Here is a 25,429-nt window from a genome sequence, read left to right on the forward strand (position 1 = left end):
AGTTCCAGATTAATATGGGAAAATATTTTCTGGCCACCATGAACAAAATGTATTTGCTATGAAAGCTTTCAATGACTGTTCTAACGTTTTTGTCCATTACTGTCATAAACTGCATATTCTATTGACTTAGCCACTGGTTGCCAATTTGCTGTAAAAACCGAAATATGTTAACAACGATTATCCTGATTGGATGACTGTGAAAGAAGACGTGATATGATTGGCTAATATACGCATGAGATTTCAGCAGCTGAGCCTCCTTTTGCTCCAGAAACAAAAGAGCATGCAAGCGGCTCTGCAGCAAGCAAAAACCTCGAGACAAAAACTGTGGACTCCCATGGAATGGACAGATGAGAATATTTTCAATATCATTTTTTTAAAAAGTAAATAGAAGTGCAGAGAAGCGATTATGAAGAATATGAAGGAAATGATTTGGTGAGAGTAAAATTTGTCAGAAAAGCATTACCCAGCCAGGATCATCAAAATTACGGTGAGTATATTTTTCTTGGTCATTCATGATTATTTCAGTGAAAAAAAACCCCTAAAATAGTTAGTGTCAAATTGTACAGGATACAGGTGCAAATAACATTGTGACGATACCGGAAGCAGCTATGTGCAACATGCCGAGTCAGAATGGATGCATTAGTGACATACTAAGGGCCTATATCACACAAGTCTGACATTTTATCAATAGATAATGGCAAATAAAATTGAAAGCACAAAATAAATGTTATCTATCTATATCTATCTATATATATATATATATATATATATATATATATATATATATATATATATATATATATATATATATATACACACAGATAAAATTATATACAATGCTGTCAAAAAATGTGTCAAATTTTATTGATTAAAACATCCAACTCCTGTGACTATACCTATGGCTAATTCAGATTCAGTTAAAACACAACTAGTGACAAAATTCTCCAATAACATAAATGTGGGGTACAATAATTGAAGACAATGTTGATCATAGGTTATCTGTAATTAACTAACTTTATCTTTCTTTCAGATCAGACAGCAGAAAACTAAAATTATTAGAGGATAAAGTTTATGAGTTAAGGAGGAAAATTTGAAAACTGCAGGATCCTATGGCCAAGATGGAAGAGACATTAAATATTGACTGCTGCAGCAATGTTAAAGATCCAAACAGTAATCGGATGGAACAGCTTAAGTTGCAGATGGAGACATTCGGTAGTGACAATGGGTGGGATTTTATTAAATTATAGGCCCTGGACATCTTCACAAAAGAGTTATCTGACAGGTCAGTCTCTGGGAAAAAGATTGGTCAAGTCAGGAGAAACCCCAGTGGAAAGACTGCCCCTTGATGATGAAATATGCTTCAACAGATCATTGAACTCAACTGTCTCAATATCTCTTGAAAAATTTTCAAAGAAAAATTTCAAACATATAAAAAGTGTTGCTAAGAGTAAAAAAAGGAATATCGGTTGTCAGTTACATGTTCTTTGTTTCATATTAGAAATTTATCTGACATTAAATACCATTTTTAAGATAATATGTTGCATTTTATACTGTTTAAAAAACCCCACATCTAAGGTTATTTTATGATTCAGGATGAAATAGGTATTTGTGAGTTTGTCAGATAATCAATTTTTTTTAAAATAGGAACTGTTCATGAAGTCATGAATCATTCACGAGAAACTTTGTTCATCATAGTTCATGAATATGTTCATGCACTTGTTCATGAATGATGATGACCCAATTTGTGAACTTTTAAGAACTGTTCATGAATTCAGTTCATGAATATTTCATGAACTGTTCAAGAACAGTTTGTGAAGTGTTGGTTCATGAACAGTTCATGAATTCATAATTTCATGAACTGACCATTTTCAGTTCATGCACATTCATGAATAGTTCATGAACCTTTTTATGAACTTTCATGAATGGTTCATGAACCAAGTTCAAAAACAGTTCATCCCAGTTCATGAATTATTCATGATCATTTCATAGGGGGAAAATTATGCTGTGTAGAAAAGGGTGAGTCTTGAAAGAGTACAACATACTGTCTCAATCTCATTTTGTATAATTAAGATGTGAATTTTGATAACCGAGAATCAATGGTATTTGGCATTAAGGATGCCTGTCAACTGACATTTAGTACAGTTAGTGATTTATAGTCCAAAGCAGGGCATAGTACTAAATATTAAGTATTCTAGTGTATGTCATAGTTCAATTAGGGATCCCAAGTAGTCACTAGGGGAGACATTAATCTCCTTGAAATAGGGATGTGTATCAGCTGTCAGGCTGCGAACAGACCTATATTAGCCTCAGCTTCTGCTGAATTATGAAAAGACAATATTTGATGTAACAAGAGTGGTGATATTGTTTGATCCCAGAAGCAAAAGAGCCTGACAATTATTTAGGTTGAAAATTGATTTATCTTAAAGGGGGAATAGCTCCATAAATATGACACATACACCGGGAAAAGAGAGGAGAAATATTATGGTTGATGATCTGACATGAGAGGAAGAAAAGTGGAAAAGGGAATATGGCGACTCTGATCTGTCACCAACACTGAATTTGGAAAGACCAGCAAGCAACCAGGTGATGCAGGCATGCTAGGCAATTTGAGTTCAATCGTTCTCTTGATTTCATGATCTTAATTTGTCTTTTCAGTATAAACCGAATGGCTAATTGCTATTTTTTTTTATAAATTTGGTAATTTTATTTCTATGAGAAAGTGTATCATTCAAATATCATGTTCAATTTCAATTTACCTATGTAATTGATTAAATGGTTATATTCATATATGGGAGGTTGTGTTGTTTTATTCTATATCTCTGTTCAGATCTCTGTTATTCTACCAATTAATTTCATATTTTATCTTATTATTGACTCTATCTGGGTTATAACAACATAGATAATGATAACCAACAACTACCACCTAACAAATTCTAACCATCCAAGCTCAAGGAAGTTCTGAATGAAATCTGCAGCCTCCAGTTTGGAGAGTGGAGAATCTGACACATTCACTTTAAATAGCAGATTCTGACTGTATCGTAAATAGCAACCACGTGATGTGACAAAATGGTCATTCACCTCAAGTAGTTTATGACTGAGAGTTTTCCCCAAAGGACAGTGCTAAAAACCAGCTAAAAATGGCAGATGTTTACTGTAGGCATCAAAACATTCTTCCATGCAGATGATGCACAGGCATCCAATCATTCTTGTATGCAAATAGGATAGGTGTCCAGTAGTTCTTCCATGAGAATGCTGTAGATGTGTCCATAAACACCTTACAAGAGTTAACAGGTAAATGAAAAAGTGAATAACAGATTTGTCAGTATCAACACTGCTTTCATTGTTTTAGTTGCTATTGCTGAAGTTTTGATTCAATTGTCTTTATTGTTGTGTTTTCGTAAAAGTTCATGTAATTTTCTATCATTGTTATTTGAATTATGTAGAAATTATTGTCTGTATCATTATTAAGTTACCTTCTTTTTGAGGCTCTTGAAGATGTGACCACAGCACCTGCCCTTGCCTTGTCTGGTGATCCCTCATACTGAGTTGCAAAGCTACTTCTGGGTGTGATGGTAAAACTACTCCTGGGTGTGACAGTGCCAATACTCTCTGCCTCGATACTTCCACGTTTACCTGAAACTGAACAAAAATCACGGCAATTTACTTTACTTACTGTGACCAAAGTTTGTAAGGAATACAATTAAAAATCTATGAGTATTTGTGTGTGTGTGTGTGTGTGTGTGTGTGTGTGTATATATATATATATATATATATATATATATATATATATATGGGGGGTATATATAAAATGTGTGTGCATGCATGTGAGTCGGAGGATTAGAAAACATAATAAAATAATGCATACTAATTTTTTACAGTTGAAAGTAAAAATAACCATCACATATTCATTTTTGAAATGCTTTACAATATCATTCTTTATAACTGTATGTACTGATCCTTCAATTTCCATTTCCAACAATTATATCTACATACTGATTATTTTAGCAGACATGCTGATGCATACTACAGTGTAATGGAAGAACCTTAATGGCAGTACTATCGGATATATGTTGTACAAGCACGCTGTTTATGATGGCACATGCCAATGACACTACTGGAGGTGTTTGGAAACAAAGCGTCTTGCCCCATCTGAGTGTGAGTAACCATCAGAACACTAGCTCCTTATTTTAAATTCCAAAAAGTCTGACCAACTCAAACATTAATCACTTGAGTACTCTAGATAACCTGAAGGACTCACTCAATCCCAGTTGAACACGTGCAAAATCAGAAAACTATGAACTACCAGCTCTATTACAGAACAAAAGATTTACAAGGAACTTCCACCTCCATCTGAAATATAGGAATATATATATATATATATATATATATATATATATATATATATATATATATATATATATATATATATATATATATATATATATATATATATATATATATTGAGAGAGAGAGAATGATCTTGAAAATATAATGTATGATTTCTGCACATTTGTTTGTTTCAGTGAGATTGTTCAGATTTAAGAATAAACCCCTCAATTGTACATCTAAAATAGGCCCTCTCAAACTACCCAAAAGTGAAGTCATCAGAACATGATATTTTCAAAAAGTTCTATTATTGTTTAAGCATTTGTATTAACAAAAGAACACAAGATAATCCTGTCAGGATAATTTCAAGCCATTTAGTAGAGTTGGCTGTGTTTCTACTACAAGTAACTTCAACTTAAATAGATGGTGCTTTGGCATCTTTTGCATAAACATGAAACAATGTTCAGACAGATTTTCATGACAGCCAACAAGGATGAAATATTTGTGGTCTAATCATCACCATTTTCATTTAGGACCAACTACATATAATAAAAACACCAGTGTCAATACAACCATCTGTTCTGATAAAGAACTGTAGCAATAATAATAATAATGAGAAGAAGAACTTTATTTAAAAAAGCTCATTTTGGTCAATTTACCAATCTTCCATGAGGCCTTCTACAATTACATTTGTACATATATATGATATACAATTTTTGCAAGATAGGTGTCTTAAAACAACCAATGCAATTAAAAACTATACAAATGATCTGCTACAATAAAATATTTAAAAGGCTTTAAAGTCAAGTACATAAGAATTCATACAATGATTAGTAAAACACTGCAGGTGAGTACATTGAAACAACATTGTTTTAAAGGGTAATACAGAGTAACACAAACTAATATGAATTATTGTTTCTGTTGATGTTGGCTAAGAAGATTTTTTTAAAGCTTATGAGATGTAGCTGACTTTATATAGGGTGGTATGGAATTCCATAGTTTGGCTCCAGAAAAAAAAAAAATTTCTTCTTATAAAATTCTGAATTTAGCTTAGGTAAATATAAATTGTTGTGATGGATCTTAGTTCATACAAATGTACATTTTTTTTACATTTGAGATAATCAGAAGCCAACCCATGTATGGATTTATTGACTCATAAACCTTTTTGAAGCAGAGTTCTCTGCTGAAATGGGGTCCATTTTGGGGTTTTAAAAAGACCTGTTGATGGTGTATCTAAATCAGCATAAAAAATAACTCTAGCTGACCTTTATCAAACTTTCAGTAATCTTACTTGATTTTCTGTAACACTATTACCCCTGATGGAAGAGCAGTATTTCAAGGTGTAACATGACATAGGCATTGTAAAATATATCTGTTCTTGATGGATACAAGATTTTATTCTTTTCAAGAGATAAAGCATGCAGCAAGTTTACTTTGTTCTTGACCTTATCAACTTTCATTTGCCAGCACAACACAGTGTCTATCAAGATGCCATTTCATTTTCAGACTGTTCCAAGTCCATTCCTTTCAGCATTACTCTGAAGTCATCTTTATCAGCTTCACTCTTGCTTGAGTACCTATGATCATGGCTTTTGGTCTGATTGCATTCATCTTCATACCAATGTGCTTACACAGGTTGTTTACTTCAACCAAATCCTGATTTAGTGCTAAGCTCATGGCACATTGATCCATTGTTATATAATGTTGTGTCAATTGCAGATATGTTGTTGGTGGACAGCAATGTGATATGGCATAGTTGATGTACAGCTGAAAGAGTATTGGTCCAAGAATTGAAATTTTGGAGCACCAGACTTTATCAGTTTCTTATCTGAAAGCTTCCTTAAAACAGAACTTCTTCCTATCTGCCTTCAAGCTAGAATTGAAACCAAATTAAAGTTTTGATGGCTAACAAGATAAATGCTGAGGTTTCCCCAGCAGAATTTTTTGTGATTAAAAAGGTCAAAGAAACACTACCAACCAGATTACTTTGATTTATTACTGTTAATCAATCTTTCACAATTCAAGTTACTGTACATTTAGTCTGGCATGAATGCTGTTCACACAAGTCTGATTGTAGTGAATGAAGTAAATTGAAAGATTTCATGTAGTTTTTAAATTCATGACAACCATATCTTTCTAATATCTTTGCAAGTGATGATAAAACTAATATTAGGTCTATGGTTATTCATATCAGAAAAATCTTCCTTCATATATGAGTTACTTTTGCCACAAAGCTTGTTAGGCAAACTATTCTTTGGAAATACTTAGACTGAAGAAATACATAAGTGAAGGTGCAATCACTTGAGAAAATGAAGTATATATGTATGATCATTTAATTCATCAGTGGAGAATCTGTTATGAGTTGTGAGATCTACAAGTGTTCACAAAGTAATCACTGAATGCATTTGCAATTTCAAGAGGTTTTTGCTAAATATCACTATTTTCATCACTAATACATCTAAATAACAAGTTACTGACAGATTTGCTTTTAAATCATTGAAGGTTTTCCAGAGTCATCTAGGGTTTCTTTTCATAATACTATCTGTTAGTTCAGCCGAATAGTAAGTTTTCCTTGCCTTTTGCATCAGTGACTCAGCTGTTTCTCCATATCTTAATTGTTGGTATTTTTAATTTATGAAATCTATCCCTTGTCTTCATTGCATTTAATATATCACCTGTTATCCAGCTGCATCGATTTGGCTGATCGACTTTTTTGAAATTAATAGGAACACAAGTGTTCAGGGTACCAGTAAACATCCATATCCCGATGTCTAGATTTTCTAATGGGTCATCAAAAGATTAAATTATTGACCAAGGGATATCTTTCAGTTCTTTAAGGAATACTTGTAACACTGAATCTCTTATTTATTTGATATTTGCCATATTTATATTGTAAGGTTCCCTTTTTAACTTAATTTTTTTGTTCAGCATATGGCAGAATGATAACTTACAGCATATTATGGAATAGCAACTGCTATAATATTGTCAGTATTGTTGGTACAGATGTAAATTAGTGATTCAAACAATTCTGTTTCTCTAGTGGATATTTGAATTAGCTGTTGATAATTCAGGGAATTAATAGTACTAATCCAACTTTAATTCAGGTGTTATAAAGCAAAACTAATAAGATCAAAGAAGTTACCTGCAAAACAGACTTCTTTGTTTTCTATATACAAAGTTTCAAGCCTATTTTGAAATATAGTATTCCAAGCAATGTCAGTATTTTGTGCTCTATTTGAAACAATCTAATACTAATGATATCTGGATATTATGTCTCTTTTCTAGCAAAATTATTTTTATTCCATTTTCCTCAAGATCATCATCTCAAAGTAATGTTGTCTTTAAAGTAAACAAGAAGTCCACCATCTTTTTAGAAAAGTCTTTGAAAACTGTATGAATTTTAAGTTCTTCATCATGAAAAGGCTCATGTAAGGTTTCACTGACTGCAAATATATCAATTACTGTATTATATCCTGAAAGAAGTAATTTGATTTCAGTTAGTTTGGGAAAAAAATAATGAATGTTCAAATGGCAAATTTTGAAACATTCTTGCTTAAGCCATTGATTTTGAGACAATTCTAAGTTTTGATGGTCTTGATATGCATGATATGGAATTATTAAGATATGATTTATGATGTCCCCTTAAATGTTCTCCTATACAATGTCCTAAATCATGACTAACAACTGCTTTTCTTCAGAAGATTTTGTAATGAGTTTTGGAACATTATCACATTCATCATTTATCTCAGTAACAGTTAACATATTATGGCCACTTTTATTGATGGAGGAAACTAATGGGATTGCACCAGAGGCACTTCCATGGCATCATCACTCAGGTGGATATCTACTTTTTTCTCTGTCATCACAGGGAGAATCACACACAGAAGACCTTATAGCCAATGTTTAAAACTTTCTGGAAAAATGTGTTTGGTTTTTAAAATTATGACCTCATCTTCATTGCCATAATCCTCATGCTACATAGTTGAGTGGAACACATCACAATGTTTTTTAATTATGTCCATAATGTAGACAATCACAACAACGATCTCATTAATATTTATAATAATGCAGTCTCCAGTTATGAGTGCTTTTGTCAGACTTTCATGCTCTTCTGTGTTTTCCCATCATTTTTTGGTCTAATATAATGTTACAGTATTATGAAATCTAAAGCTGTTATGTCTAAGATGGGAAAACACTTTATTACTATTTGTGACACTGATTGATAGAGAGGTTTTTGCAGTAGCCTGATGAACTTTAGGTTTCTTCCCTGTATTCTAGGTGGGTCTGGAATTATTTTCTTTCTGGGTGGTTTCTTCTATTTTCACAACCCTGCCACTTATTTGACTGATGTTTTTGTGCAATTCTTCCAGCAGAATATTAACAATTTCTGTTTTCATAATTATACTGTCTTTGTGCACTGTTGTTAAAATGTCAGGGTGCAAAACTGAGCTGCATATATTTTGACAGGAGTAAATCTTTGTTTTCACTGAATTGTTTTAGTTTTTCTTTTCATTCTGTATTGTCCTATTCCAGAATAAGGAATTCTAGGCATTTTGGATTTTTCTTACTTTTCTAGGTCACAGCCTCTACTGCCCAAGATTTATACTTATTTCAGCAAGCCATATACTTTGTGCAACCAGTGGATTATTAGGATCATCAGCATTAATAATCCACAAAATTGTACATGCCAAACAATCAGACAAACAATGGTCAGTTATATAAGATAGACCAAGTGATGCAGAGCAGCAACAGTCAAAATTGGCAAAACTGCCAAGGACAATAGACATACCTTTGAGACAGTGACATGGCAAATTGTGTTTGGTATTTGTTTTTACTCAACTTGTATTGTCTATAAATCTGCAAGCACATGGTTTCTTATTTATGCTCAGAGTTGTTGGTTGTTTTCCACTTCCACCAGCTAAGTCTAAAACTTGGCTGTGCTAATTATTTTATCCTCAATAGCCACATAACACAGTTTGCTTACTGTGTTGAGACTGTTTTGTGCTGCTGCAAGCAGTTCTGAATAAACATGTATTCATGAAAGTAATATTAACAAAATTAAATTGTTAGCACCACCCAAGACACCTGTTACTATTAATATAGTCCCAACAATAATTCCTACTGGCACATTTATAATATTTGACATGGGTGCAATTCCATTCACACCAAGGCTAACAATTACTGTCAAAGCAAGGCGACAAATATCATCTATTGCCAAGCAATCATGCATTGTTTATATTTCAAGATCAATGAAACTCTTTTGGTGATTTCATCTTGCAGCATGTTGCTCTGCTTTTTTTTGTCATGTCGGTAACATTGAGGGTACACGTTGGTAACAGTGAGGGTACAGTTTACATTTACATTGTACAAATGTATGACTAGCAGGCCCTGTATGGCCCAAGTGTAATATGTACATGCGCTTCTAACCAATCACCCTTTTTGACTGGCAAAACTGTCACACAATCACAGAAAATATTTTGTTGGGGAACATATAAATCTCTGGCAATTGTACATTCTGTTCGCCTGGATCTTTTTTCATTTAAAAACACACTGATTATGCCTGTACTTTGTACCTGCAACAATCATTTTTGTCCAAAAACTGTTACTTGAAAAAGTATTTCTTTGTTTAATCAATGTAACCTAAACATGTGCTTCCTTGTTGAGCAACAGTTGAAACCTTTTTGTCACAAATGAGTCAATGTTGGTGTAATATATTTGTGAATGAATGTAACCAAGGTCGATACAGTGGTGAATTATACTTTGCAAATGTAGAAACAATCCTTGAGTGTTTTCATTCCTGGTGGTGTGGTCAATAATTGGGTGTTTTATGTGCTAATACAATGACTCCAAGCTGGCCTCAAGTTGGTTGTGGTATATCCGGGTGGTCCCAACTATCAATCTGCATTTTGTGTTTAGCAAGACTATATTTCATTCTATACAAGGGTCTGGTAATGCCACTCTGAGGCGAGTATTAATCAACAAATGGCACAAAATTATCAGCACTGTTAGCATCCACTCCCATCGGTAGATTCCACAACCTCCTCACTGTAGTTAGAATCCATTACATATATATAATAATGAATCTAATCTTAAACACAAACACCATAGATGGTTAAGCAGCCAGCCACAATAGATGTAAAATGCTTTGAACTGAATTTCATCTTTAGCTATCAATGATATATTTTGGAAGACCAGTGTGGGTTCATTACATATTACTAATCATTCATGAGGCTTATTGTTTGTTAATGGTGTGACTTGATTCCATCCACTATAATAATTGAATAAAATAAATATGATCCACACTAACATGCTGTTAATATATTAGATTTAGGTTTATCAAAACCATTTATGTCAAGGAAAATAAGTTGTTATTTTAAATTTAGTTGTTTTGCCTCCTTTGTTGGTCAGCAGATTTTGTTAAGATGTAAATGAATTTACTAAGCATGGTGGTGGTGGCACACTAGTGAATTGGTCATCCATATATTGTTTTGTCGTAGCGTAAGTATCACCAACTTACTTTCTGATAAATGCAACCAACAAGCCATTCTTTAATTCATCTTACTTTACTAATCATGGCAAAATTATTTGTAACGGTTTCTTTGGGCCCGACAACAGTATCTTGAATATCTACATTTGACATTTGAAGTTTACTTAAGTTTGATCCTCAAAAATCACAAGCTCACCTGGATCAATGCCAGCAACAACATGACTGTTAAACTTGGTCAAATATGCTTTGGTGGCATACCTGCTCAGATCCACATCAACACCATGCTGTTGTGCACAGTAACATCCCCAAATGTTAACAGACATTTTTGTATAATATCAACTGTACTTGAATCTGAAATCAATAAGTGCTTGCAGGGTTGAGCTTGAGGAAGTTTTGCTTCCTTCAAATGCATGCAATGCTTAAACAACAAGATCACCACACAATGGTCCATCAAACCAAGTTTGTTATGCATGGTATAGTTGAAAATATAAGTATGGTTGTTGTCCACCATGGGTGCTAATGCACTAATGCCCTTTGTAAAATAATTAACAATTTAAATTGGTGGTGCAAGTCTATATAAGTCAAAATACAAATAATGTCAAGGTGTTACCATATATGTAGCCAAATGAGTGCCAGGTCATGTTGTCAAAACCAACTGATAATACTGGTTTCATGCAAGCTCACCTCACATGACACCACAACAATGCTTGATTCATTTCACCACTGCAGTAAATCAAGATTAGTCAATAGATGGGTGAATGGTGTTGTCTTCTGTGTGTTGTACTAGGTAACTGAAGACCTCTTCCTGATGGTATTGAGTAACTATTTCCTGGTAATCAAAGACTTTTCCTCATTTTAATTGTACACTTTCAGAATGGTTATTCAGACATGGGTACATGCAAGAATTATTAATGAAGTCTTAGATATAGGGGACTAGCCACCTGAGTGCTAGCAATTTACTGTGATGTTGGAACACAGAGCAATTGCATGAATGGGTAACATGACTTCCATTAGAAATAGCAGCAATGGATAACGAAATCACATGGGTAATTATATTTTAAAATCAGCTAATGCAATTCAACAAATAAAAATTATTTCACTGTCAGCGCTATTAGAACCATTTGGAAATAATTCTGTTCTGTATCAGTATGCACCAGGAGAGTCAGATGGTGGGCAATATTGGCACTGACTGAGTAGGGTCCATCAATTTATTTACTATCTCGGAGACTCAAAGACAACCAACACCTTACTGTTTTGGGCCCTACCAATGAAAGCATAACCTGATGGCAGAAGATTTGTGCAAGAGGATTTACAGGTCACTGTAGTGAATACACAACTGCCACCAGGAACTATTTTAACATGTTAATGTATCACTTTGCGCTTCATATTAAACTTCATATTAATGGATGTTCTTTTGGGTAATCACTGTTATCAAATCAATTTTCTTTAACTTGGTTCAGCCACGTCCACATACACATCATTGCTAGTGATATGCAAAAGAAGTGAATTTGGTGTCTGTGCTGAGCATCTTCATGTGAGTCTGGTAAAATGGTTTGATCTTGTTGTAATAAAACTCATACATGAGCAGTTTTATCAAGTCCAACACAGACAATGGTTTTGGAAGCTTCAGGTTTGATTTTTTGCTATGAAAGTCAATAAGTCCACCATCAAAGATCTTTTGCAATTCAAATGCCCGGTCAGTGATGGGTCTTCAAAGTTTATCTTGCTCACGATCACGGTTTACTCAGATTATTTTACAGATTTTCCATAATCTTACTGAACACAGCATTATTTATGAGTTTGAAGAAATCTTTTTCAAAGTTGTTTGTGGTGGCTGTGTGTAAATCCGTATTCACCTGAATGTATGGGGCCCTCCAGGCTTGTTGGCAAAATACAAGCACTCTAAAGATCTTGGTTACATGCATTACAAATTATAAGTACAAGTATAGATTTGTATGTATAATACATAAATGTGTTTAATCATGAGACTAGAAACAAGCTTGATGACTTCAGTAAATTTACATGCTGATTCATTTACAATCTCACACTGATATGGTGACAGCCACACACCAGGAATTGACACTGCTTCTGGTGCCAGTGGATAATCCTTATAAGAGTGATATTCAGAATATTCTAGATCAACTTCAAAGAAGTACGTGGTCATTGTTGATGTTGTATCACTGCATGTGGGATCAGTCCACAAAAACCCACCAACAGGTAACAGTTGCATCATTAACCTACCAACCAAGGTTACTGGCATCAAGATACATGTTGTAACTGTAAAGGGGCAACAGGGTCATATACATTTATGTTTGTGTTGTTAGCATGTCTAATGAGGACATGTCATTGATATTCCAGTAGGAAATGATCACACTATGAACAAATGTTGGTCAATATCAGTCAGTAATTTCAATTCAGATTTGGTTTTTGACATTATTCACCAAGTTTTATAAATTTAATATTAAATCTCTGATCATGGTAACCTTGCATCAAAAATTAACTCCAGCCAGCAGCTATGTTCAGACTTCAAACCATGGCTTGTAATGATAACTTTGTTTATACACGACTTACTAACTGGGGCCGAGTAAACGTGACAGTCTTCACCTCAGAGTGATCTAGCAAGCTGGAGTAATTCACTGTTTTTGAGGACTCTAAACCTTCCTGGGTAGGATTTAAATTAAAATAAAGTTCTCCACTTTAGATGACATCACTATCACCAATTGTTCTTATGGACAATCAAATGCAGAAAACAATTATCACTTACAATTATTACAGATGAGACAAAGACCACATTCATTCTAGGCATTATTGATTACAGTGTCAGTTAGTGTCAGTACTTTAGTCTGGTTTCCATTCTTGTTTACAAGGATTAAATCATGGTCAGTGGTGTTTATGTTTTTGTCATGCAGTCATTCTTAGCACTGTCAAATGCATACTTTGCCTAATAGTTGTAGTCGATGGTCATGATCTGCAGATGGTGTTTCACTTCAGTGAGTTTATATAATAATAATAATAATAATAATAATAACATTATTATTATTATTCTTATCAATATTATTTTTAAGATCATAATTTCTTATGAACAATAAAACTATGTGAATAGCTTCTGTCCATTTGCATGAGAACTTTTTTCCAATTTATGAGTCTGGGATCAATTGTTTGACTAAATCTGATATATGGTCTACCAGAAATGGATTATGTTTGACTATAATGATGGCAAAAATAGTGTCTCATCATAATTAACTTTATCCACATTTGATACAGATTCCACAAACATGGATTTTGGTGACACCTTAAGTGTTGTCATGGCTTTAAAAGATGGGGTTGCTGCATGATGCATATTGTCATTCTTGCCACCATAACAGACATTAAAATCGGCATAATGGAAGAGCAGAATGCATTTTCATATCCCTTTGAACTTAATTCCAACCACTGAAATTCCAACCTTTTACTGTGATATTTTATTTGCTTGGATTTTGGTGTTTTGGCACTGGCATGCTTAGACATCAATAATCAATTAACATCTTTAACCCTGTCCAAATTACTACTGATCATACACATTTTATTATCCACCTCAACATCTTTAAGCACCAAAGAAGAACATACCATGTAGAGAGAATCAAAGTAATCTTTACTGTTTAATGATGATTTAACTCTTTAGTAACCCAACTATAATCAATTGATGTCTTTAATCCTTTCAAATTTATTTCTGCTCACATACTGTATGCTCCACCTTGACAAACTTCAAACAATGAAGCCAGCAGATTGTGTTGACAGGATCAAACTGTGAATTTAGCAACTACATTGTCTTCCTCTGCTTAAGCCAGTTCACTGTCATGTGAACACAGGCAGTACATATATTAAAGTAAATATACTATAATAGAAAGAGAATATGACAAACTGGAGAAGTTAATTTTTTCTCTAATAATTTTGTGTATGTGGGAGATTTCAGAGACTGACAGGAGAGACTGGCAAAACCTCTAAACTCAGGAGAAAAACTCTCTTGTGTGGAAAGTTCACATGTATGACAGGTGTAACCAGGCACTTGTCTTGCTATATGAACTCAGTGAGTGGATGCAGAATGCTGAATATTATGTGAAAATTGACCTCATGAGTGAATGTCTTCCTCAACACAAGCATTAGTAACTGATGTAATTCATGGGTTTTGGCACCAATACCTGTATCAAGCAGAGATCACTCTATTTAATTGCCATATAAATTGCTGGGTAACTTTTATCTCTTTTAGCTAAAAAGTTAAGACTGGGAGAGCTCATTTTGTGAGGTAGTGGTAGTTCTCCAAAGGAATTATAACTGAGTAATGTACCTGAAGAAGAAACAATATGATCTACTTTAGAATTCTGGACAGATACTTACATGGCCTACTTTTTATCTGTTGAGTGACTATGTTTGGTGAAGAATAACTGTACATTATTGGTGATGGCGCACGTCTTAATTTTGGACTTGTACTGGAGGAGCGACATTGTACTATGGTTGGCTGACACACTGGTGAGGTAGAGCGTCGTATTGGGGAAGGTATTCGCACTGGTGAGGATGACCCCTTTGCACCTTTCACAACCCGGATTGGACTACCAATAGGGGAAAGAGTAAATGAATCTGGTGAATATGTTTCAGGCATTTTAACAGGGGTTGAAGGCCTCCGTGGACTTGACTCTCCACTCCTAGTGGGAGTTGGTAAGGATCGTCGTGGACTTCCAAGTGGGGAGGTCACAGGACTGACTCTTGGTGTTCCTGGGGTGAGAGTATCTGAACTTGCTACTGAACGTAAAGTCCGTGGGCTACATGAGCCAAGTAAGGTATCTGATGGACTTGAAGGTCCTCTTGATGATAAACTAGGGGGTGCTAATTTCCCATCAAAGTCTGCTTCATCTGTAGATTCAATGAATTCATCACTTAATATATATATATCCGCAAGGGAAGAATCATCCGTTGTTATTGCTGGTATGTCAGGCATGTCCAATAGTTCATTATCATTGTCAATGAGAGTTTCACAAATAGCGATTGGCGCCCGCTTAGCTGGAGATAAAAAACTCAAAAGTTCTGTCCGACTATCATCACTGTCCTGAGTGTCTATTGATTCTCCCCTCTCCACTGAAAAATGAAGCAAAGATAAAACCTGAGTCTCATAAATCATATATATATATATAGAATTATGTCTGTCCATAGTATTGAACAGGCAGACAGATAGACATGCAAGTTATTAGTACAGCTTAAATCTCACTTATGCACCATATTTGAGAGACAAAGATGTAATGACACTTATATAGTATATTGGATAGACAGATAGGCAAGACAACATTATAGCCACACTTACACACTGTACTGGACAGACAGAAAAGCAACACATTGCTCAAATTTCACCCACACACACTGTGTTGGATAGAAGAAAAATCAAGTTACTGTACTTGAATCTCACCTACACATTATTTGGATAGACAAGCAAGATATCAATTAAATCTCACTTATAAATTATGCTGGACAGATAAACAGAGACAGGCAAGAAAAGAGATATCAACACCATCAGATATCAAAACTCAGAAAGATTATTAATTGTATTTATCCCTTCGTTTATTGATATGTATCCCAATTCATATGCATCAATCTTTCAATACCTACATCTATGCATTCAACAATTACCATTTTATAAATCTACTTGACAATTTATTGAGAGTGATAGCAATATAGATAAAACATTCAAAGGAACAGGTCCCTCCCTTTTGAGACCACCTACACTGCATCAAAAAATGTCCTTTTTACATGGATAACCTCTGGTGAGGGGACAAAATGGTAGGAATTCATTACCTTGGTGCAAGCTATAATGACCTCTCATAACAGGGCCTTATAAAGAAAGGGACCAAAGTAACTGAGTTCTTAGCCTACTGTAAATTTATCAGCTTGCCTTACCTTGCCAGGGATCAAATGCCAAGCAGTTTGAGGCAGTAAAACATTTTATCAACTTTTTTATAACCATATAACTTTTAGAAATATTCCAAAGATACCACCACCAATATGGTATAATTAAAAGAAGTTTGGAACAAATATGCAAACAGGAGCCTTAAACTTGTAAGACAATATAAAAATAAAAAACTTGACCAAGGCATTTTTAATATAAAACCCATACCAAATTTGACGTCAATCTAAGCAGTCCTTTAAAAATTACAGAGTCAAAGCTAAATTGTGATGAAGTAATAGTACAGGATGTGATGTGATGGCAGAATATAGTGCCCTTATGCCCTTTCCGGCTTGACAATTTAAAAAAAATTCGACCATTAATTTAGATAACCTAATTCAAATCCCTATTAATTCATCAATCTTCGTGTCAACTATCCAAGAGATACCTCTGCGTATTGCATTATTCAATGCCTAATCAGTAGGACCACCGGAAAAGCGCATAGAAATAGTTTATTTTATCAATGACCAGAATATTGATGTCTTTTTCCTGACAGAAACATGGCTAAAAACATCAGGTGATGAGCCCAAGTGTGCGAATCTAACACCCACTGGTCACTCCATCAAGTTGTTGCCCTGTAAATCTTGTGGAGGTGGAATTGCTGTCATCACAAAGAACTCCATGACCAAACGTCTTAACCACACCATAACATTCAATTTTGATCACACATCGTTTGAACTAGTCCAAACCACACTCACACTGGACCAAAGGTCAGTCCATTTTTTCTGCCTATACCGCCCTCCTCCTAGTAGAAAAAACAAGCTGACTGAATCTCTCTTTTTGGAGCAGTTTCCGAATCTCCTGGAGTACGGAAATTTCATAGGTGGCAACCTGATTATTTTTGGAGATTTCAAGTTTCACTTTGACTGTCCCAGAAACCCAAACACATCAAAACTCCTAGATTCCTTTAATGTTTTCAACCTCAAACAGTCAGTTAACCAAACCACCCATAAACATCTACACATTTTAGACTGGATTCTTCATAGACCTGATGATAACATTCTACGGTCCTCCCTGGTATCCCATGAACTTGCATCAGATCACCTCTGCATTATATGCCATCTTGACGTATCAGTCCCTAACCCTCCAACTTTATCTGCTACTAAGAGAAACCTCTATGATAAAAAGAACCAAACTAATTCATGACATTCAATAAAACCTAACAACTTGCTTACCTCCTACAGCAGAACTACTCAATAACTGCCTGCGTTCATTGCTTGACAAACATGCCCCAGCTACCAAGTGCAGAGTATCAATTCAAAAGTGTTCTCCATGGTATAGCAGTGTTAGGGACCAGCTTTGCACTGCTAAAAGAAACCGCCGTAAAGCTGAAAGGCTTTGGCTTTCCACCAGACTCACTATTCATAAGCAAATCTATGAAGCCACTAAGAAGAATGTCACAAATATAGTCCATGCAGCGAAATCAGCACACTACACTACTAAGATCATGGAAAGTTCCAGCTGCAAAGAGCTCTTTGAGATTACTAACAAGCTAATGTCAAGGAACAAATCTTCACCACTTCCAACTACCTTCTCTCCAGTCGATCTTCCGGGCATGTTTGAAAATTTCTTCCGTGACAAAGTACAAACCATTAGAGATAAGCCTGACACCACAATTTCAATTGAACTCGTCGTCACCATACAGTTGGGATACAAAATTTGAGCGGCAACCATTAGCAGCATTTGAACCTGTCTCTATGGATTTTGTACGTACAATCCTGATGAAGAGTGCACCAAAGTCATGTGAACTTGATCCAATTCCAACATCACTGCTGCTTGAGTGCTTACATCCAGTATTGCCTTCACTAACAGATGTTATTAATACCTCTCTCTCTTCCGGGGAATTCCCATCATTTTTAAAAACTGCCATTGTAAAGCCTCTGCTGAAGAAACCAACACTAGACCATAATGATTTAAAGAACTACTGCCCAGTTTCTAATCTCCCATTCATATAAAAAATCTTAGAAAAGGTTGTTCTATCCCAGCTAGTATCTCATCTGAATTCAAACAGTCTTTTTAGCAATGTACAATCCGCATATCACCCTTGCCACAGTACTGAAACTACTCTTCTAAAAGTAACTAATGACATTCTCTCTGCTTTGGATAGCAGAAAGATTACAGTCCTCACCCTCCTTGATTTATCTGCAGCATTTGACACAATAGACCATGATATATTACTTCACCATCTCCAGCATGTATTTGCCATTCATGATACAGCCTTACTGTGGTTCAAGTCCTACTTGGTCAACAGGATACAAATTGTGTCTGCAAATGGAATACACTCCAGCCGAGTTGATCTATGTTGTGGTGTTCCACAGGGGTCTGTTCTTGGACCTGTTCTCTTCATTCTATACACTCAGCCGCTCTCAAGTGTCATAGGTCATAGATCATCATCCAGTGTCTCATCAAATGTATGCTGATGACACCCAAATATACAAATCTAGCCACCCAACTGAAGTTGATGCTACCATCCAAGGTGTAGAGATGTACATTTCTGATGTGAAATCATGGATGACATGTAACAAGCTGCAGATGAATGACGATAAAACTGAGGCCATTCTGATTACAAAACAAAGACTTTCTCATTCACATCCTTTACCTCAAACAATAAATATCAGCAACACCAACATTAAATTCACACAATCAGTACGAAAACTAGATGTTACTCTGGACAGTACTCTCACATTGCACCAACATGTCATGAACACATGCAGGGCTGCATATCTTGAGCTGAGACACATCAGCTCCATTCGCAAATATCTTTCAGTTCATGGAACTAAAACACTTGTGTGTTCATTAGTACTTTCAAGACTGGACTATTGTAACTCAATTCTGTCTGGTTCATCTCAATATCTACTCCAAAAACTTCAAAAAGTTCAAAACACAGCTGCTCGGATCACACTTAGAGTACCATGATCAGAGCACACCTCCCCGCTGCTCTTTACCCTACACTGGCTATCCATTCAATCCAGAACCAAACACAAAGTTTGTTCTCTGTGCTATGTTTCACTGACGGACTCTAGTCCAACATACCTATCTGACATCAACCATGTGTACACGCCAGCAAGATACTTAAGCTCCTCTTCTGACAATCGTATACTCATTATTCCCACTATGAAAACAAAGTCATATGGACAGCGTTCTTTTGCATACCAGGGCCCAGCAACATGGAATGAATTGCCCACTGAACTTAGACACAAAGACACAGTGGTCACATTCAAGAGTGCTCTCAAAACTCACTTATTTCGACTGCAAGAACAAACTTAAAGACTTAATAATGTTTCCTACCTTAAATATTCTCAGCATGTTTTTTCTGTTTTCTAATTTCATGGTGTTTGTGTTTGTAATCATATCATTATATATGCTTTTTATCTTATAGGTGTTGTCTAATGTTGTAAAGCAATTAGAGCTTCTAAAGATTAGGCGCTATACAAAGTCCTCATTATTATTATTATTATTATTACACAGCATGATTTGATGTTGCAGCATGATATACCTTTGCATGAAGACATGCATCACAAAGTTACAGTCCTACATGTGCTTCACAGCATCAAATACGTACTACTCAACATTCATTTAATGAAGCATTGACTAGGTCATTCCAAACCATGCATTTGATAGGAATTCACAAGCTGGAAATAAAATAATTCCAGTTCTGCGTAATTTGTACACAAGAAAACATTTAAATATGTCAAGCAATATTTACACTGTGGAAATTCTACATGTTTAATGGTTCGTTGTTGTGGCTCGTGTAACTTTTCTTCACCCCAAGGCTCCATTCTCATACATCCTGTGCTGACTCTCCGCTTGTCCACCATGGGCTTGATGACAGTCTTACTGATAGATGGGGGTTCTTTAGTGAAAATGGAAGGTGGGCTATCCACATACACATCAGTACTGGACACAGGCCTACAATTCAAAAAGATTTCAGTTGAGTGAAGAGTTGTACAAAGAAAACCTTTTCAAAATTCTTTATTTTGCAAGTCTTTTTTTAGATGGCGTACCCTATATCCTACCACGAAATCACCATCTTGATGTCCAAACCAGTCAGATTAATGATAGAGTAATCCCTCATTATAACACTAACCCTGGAAGCCATTGACTATACCACCTTATAGTGAGATGTCATTATAATGAAATACCATACATACTCAATTATAAGTTGACCTCTGCCTTTCATGGCTACAAAAAGTCAATTTCTCATTTACCCTTCTACAAGTTGGAGTATATTCTGCAAGTCAGATCTGTCTAACTGGGTGACTTTTCCTCAGTGAGTCTGAATCGCACTTAGGAAAAATAAACTAAATAGATATATAGATAGAAAAATGAAGACAAAACTAGAATATTGAGCTGAGTATGTTACAAATAAATTAATAACCTACACTTTATTCATGATCGTGTAATACAATCCACTAAAATCCATAATACTTGACATTGTAAACATAAGTCACACACTGGTGGAGAAATTGTAACTCAGAATGATCTCATTCATATTATCCCAAAACCTGGTTAAATTCCATACATCTTACAAATAAAATAATTAAAGTTTAGTCCACATTCTTGTAATTCTCAATATCAATAAATGTCACTATCTGATGTCATCTGTTACAAGAATTCATACTCATTGTCTAATAAAATCCTCCATCTTCATCTAGTCATTGTAAATATTGTCCAACTCTTTCCTTGGTTTCACTGTCATATGCAGGTACTTATGTAGAGACTGAGTTTGGGTTCTGTAAGTATGTGACACTTTGATCATACAGTCTGCAAAATCTATTCAAGGCTGCAACTGAAAACATGTCAATTTGCATAATATCACAATGTGTTCAAAATAACCAACCTCTGTTACTTGGCACTGAGCAAGATCAAACCCACATTTCAATCAAAAGGTTGTCACATTGAAAAACAAAGAGGCACTGCCTTTACAAGCTAAGGGATGAAGGTCAAACATGTACATGAAGTTATAGAACTCCACTTAGCACTAAATAAGTACTAAATTCAAACCTCGATAAAAAGGAATTTCAACTTGAAAACAGTGAGTGTTGCCTTTAGAAGCCAAGAGCTTATTGGGCCATGAACAATGCCAGAATATTTGGGAATTAAATCTTGTATATGGTAAAAAGAACAAAGACATTAAATGAAACCTTTTATTGCACCAAGCAGCATTTATATAAAACACACAATACAGGTTGTTTAGACTTGCATGAAAAAGGATGCAATATACTTGCAAGTAAACACTCACAGAAAAGACCAATGAAGACACTTTACTTTGTTGTAGCCAGTATTTAATTTACTGGTAATATTTTAAAATTATTAAATCCATTCAACTGTAGATACAAGTGTTGTGCAATGAATACCACTGCAAAATCAGTGCATACCATATATGCATTTCTGAATGGAAACAGTGGCATGAAAATGCAAATATTTGAATTAACAGTATTGTATGTACTGCAAACAACATAATTTCTAAAACTGTCCAAGATTTATCAAATATCTTTGTATATCATGCTTATAATACAAACCCTACTCCACAAGAATAGCATTTTCTTGAAAAAAGTTGACTTATAAGCAAGAATATATAGTATAGTACTCATACAAGACTGTCCACCACAGACAGAGAGCATACATGTACCAACTTACAGCCTCAGTGCTTTATAGTGAGAAGATCTTATAATGAAGTGTGTCTATTGATGACCATGCTTCTTTATAACAGGAATCATGTTATAAAAATGCTTTATAGTCAGTATATGCTGTAATTCTATGATTGGTGCTGCAAAACACAATGACCAGACTGTATTCAAGCAATCAAAATTTAAGGATGGATAATCCCTTCTATTTTAAAACATAGGGTTGTCTTAATGTAGGAGATTCAAAAGCAAACTTGAGAAACTGTACCTACCATATTTACCATATATATTGGGACACAAGAAAATAAATTGCTTCACCTGTCCCAGAGCTTATTGTGAAACCTTCTTCACCTAGGTCATATATCCCAAGACTTAAGAAATGAAACAAATTTGTGTTGAATTTGTGCCCCCCCCCACTGCACATTGCAGTAAAATAGAATTTAAAAAATGCTTATTTGATAATAAAATGACAGAAACTAACCTTGTATTGTTATCGTTTATTCCTTTTTTTTTCATCATGAGTATGAAAGAATAAAATATATCCACAAACTCCATATATGTAGCGTAGGCATCCATACTGTAGAGTGAACTGCTTATGTCTGATAACACACAACACATTGTTCACTGACAAGAACAGTTAGAAACAAATCATCTTTGGTTGTAATCAAACGTTTGAATATGTTATCCAACTGAAAACTGGACCCAACAAAATCACAAATAAGAAGGAAATAATCAACTGATTGCTTGAAGATAACTGCCATTCATGCATGACATGTTGTTGGGTGCAAAATAACCAAGATTGAGTTATATCCAGGTCAACTATATGACAGTATCTAGCAAATAAAAATTATTTGAAAATATATTCACTTGAATGTAAGAGACAATCTTTTTGTCAGCATGAGTTACAAACTATTTAATGCTGTGTATACTATTTATCTGCAAACACCAATGCCCGTTCGTATTAATTATAACTACAGATGCCAATCAAATAGAACCCCAGGAGGTGAATAAACACAACTGGCAGCGAACAGTAAACTCATTGTTTGAACTTATCAACAGGAAGTCAAAGACAAAGGTTACAAAGCAAGCTGACCTTGGAAACTGACTTTGTATACTTTTAAGCCAATATCTTTTAAGGATATCAATATGAAGGTAGTTTTATTGCAAAGCAAAACAACCAAGGAAGCCAGCTTTAGATTCTTTTAAGTGTGCCCATCTTTTGGGGTTGAATTTTTGGGAATATACAAAGTCAGCTGAGATATGTAAGCTAACTTTGGTTTCTTTTCACCAATATTCATGTGAATTTTGAAAATAAATTTTAATAATGGAACAATTTTTGAACTGACACAATATAATGCTTTGTGCACAGACACACTGAAAACCCAGTATCTAACAGGAGATTTGGAGAAAATAAAATCATTTGATGAATTGATGAAGGCCAGAAGAGAAGATGACTTCGCCAGCAATAATATGATCATAACATGGATGAAATTCTAATGTAATTTGATCTCGTTCCTGGATGGACTGATGATAAGATTAATCCACATCAGCAGCACCTTGTCAACACAACCCTTCACCTACACATGTACAATCCATTGTTTTGGTGCATTAATATTTTTTTTAACATTCACAAAATGCCATGAAAAATTATCATTAGAGGCAACACATCTCATATTTTTTTACACCAGTCATTCTAATTTTTACACTTTTATGTATCTTACAGTACTATTCAGCAGTCTGCTGTGTATTTACATATGAATTTTTTTTCACTGTTAATACAGGCTGTATTGTTTTTCAGGGGTAGAAATGTATTTATCCAATGACAAGTAATAGGTACACCAGATCACAGTTGTAAGCTTTGAAAACATGTGGCTGAATTTCAGAATCCTAGAGGAGGTGGTTATACCTTCCTGGTTTATTCTCATTCTGGAGTCACTATATATATATATATATATATATATATATATATATATATATATATATATATATATATATATATATATATATATATATATATATATATATATTTTTGCACATTTCTGTTGAAATTGGCAGGACATTACTTTCATGACATTAAAACAGAATTCATCTTCTGTACACTGTATTATCAGTTGAAATTACAATGAACTTTTTATTTCTTAATACATATGCTAATAGTTGATTTTTATGAACTACAAAGTCAATCCTTTATTCTTCAATAAGGAAAAACTTGCAACTTCTATTTTCTTGCACATCTAATTCTGCAGTACTACTTGTTCATGAACCTTGTCAGTTTGTGTCAGTGTACTGTACTACTGATGTGTTCATAAATTTGAGATCAAATTTGACAATCACAGCGCTATGCATTAAAGAAACATTTTAAGTGTAATTGTGGGCCTTGTTTGGTAATGCCAACAGCAAGTAAATGTGCATGTTGTTATGAGACAGCATAGGTTACAAGTGTCGGCAATGAATACTAGGGGATACAATCTATAATACACCATCCAGGTTTCATTCCAGTGTATCTATTCTAGAGATGTAAAAATTTTGCAAAATTTATACAGTGTATCCATTGATCCTAATGATCAGTTACCTTGGTTACCTGATCAAAGGGAAATTGTATTAAATGTGTAGAAACCTTAAGTCCGCATTTATTTTCAATTTGCAGCATCTAATATATATCCCTACCTAATATCATCTGCTAAAAAGTCCAAGAATTCATCCTCATTGTCTAAGGCGAAACAATATGTGTTTCTGGTCAGCTGATCATCCCTGTTTTTCATTGCTGACCGTAGCACTTTTCTTCCATCAGGAAAAAAAAAATTAAAGATGAGGGCTATTCCATTTAAACATACCACTACCCCACGGACGGCAAAATAAAAAACTTCCATGCATGGTCATCAATAAACAATAATCACTTCTGTGCCAAGTCAAAAGAAAAACTGCTTCTATCGGTGGTGCCTATTTTATTTTAATAATATGTTTCTATAATGCCACCGTTGTTTGTTTTCTCTTCTGTCTCCCCCCCCCGTTAACAAAACT

General features: G+C 34.6%; 1 pseudogene across 1 annotated transcript in view; it reads right to left on the minus strand.

The window, feature by feature from the left end:
• LOC149802312 (ras-specific guanine nucleotide-releasing factor 1-like) overlaps positions 1-25,429 on the minus strand; it is a 117,005-nt pseudogene that overhangs the window by 58,006 nt on the left and 33,570 nt on the right. The window contains exons 8-10 of the transcript XR_016420812.1: positions 20,488-20,690; positions 15,188-15,922; positions 3,474-3,639 (exon numbers count right to left, since the gene is read on the minus strand). The product of XR_016420812.1 is annotated as a ras-specific guanine nucleotide-releasing factor 1-like (transcript). The remainder of the gene's footprint in view (positions 1-3,473; positions 3,640-15,187; positions 15,923-20,487; positions 20,691-25,429) is intronic.

This window comes from Sinohyriopsis cumingii, chromosome 4 (genome assembly GCF_028554795.1).
Source record: "Sinohyriopsis cumingii isolate HCF-2022 chromosome 4, ASM2855479v2, whole genome shotgun sequence".
In the NCBI taxonomy this organism is placed as follows: domain Eukaryota; kingdom Metazoa; phylum Mollusca; class Bivalvia; order Unionida; family Unionidae; genus Sinohyriopsis; species Sinohyriopsis cumingii.